Source organism: Austrofundulus limnaeus, unplaced genomic scaffold (assembly GCF_001266775.1).
Source record: "Austrofundulus limnaeus strain Quisiro unplaced genomic scaffold, Austrofundulus_limnaeus-1.0 Scaffold101, whole genome shotgun sequence".
NCBI lineage: Eukaryota > Metazoa > Chordata > Actinopteri > Cyprinodontiformes > Rivulidae > Austrofundulus > Austrofundulus limnaeus.
The window spans coordinates 767,737-768,335 of NW_013952503.1; positions in this window are offsets into that span (position 1 = coordinate 767,737).

Below are 599 nucleotides of genomic sequence, written 5' to 3' on the forward strand. Positions count from 1 at the left end.
GCCTTGACAGTTACAGCCCATGGAGTCCCAAGATTTTTATGTTCATTTAAATTTTAAATTTCTTTTGCTATGGGGCACCAAATGTAAAATAAAATATTAAATTCAAACGTTAACTAATAAGTAAATATTAAATGTGTAAATCTAAACCTGAAAGTTAAATTTTAAATGTTGTGGCTAAATGTGGATGTTTAAATTTAAGTCTTCCAGAAAAGCAAAAACAACCACTAACACTGGTAACACTTCCCTTACATGACATCAAACTTGCAGCTGTGTCCTGGGCTGCACTTCAAATTGTCAGATGTTCCATCTCTCTTGTTCTCAATGATCAATTTTAAATTTGATTTTTTATACCATCTTCTGCAGTATTAGCATTTGCTTATATCGCAGGATGACAATGTCACAAAAAAAGCCGTGCAAATGTGCAGAGCTGATGCAACGTTCGTATATAAAATAATGTAAAACAGGCATATGTTTGCTTAGCCATTAGCCTAGCTAGGATGAAGACTTGTGGTTTTATTCACACTCCATATTATATGACTGATATCACAGCTGAACTACTGAATAGCATCATTTTAAAATTCCCCAGACTAAACTTTTAT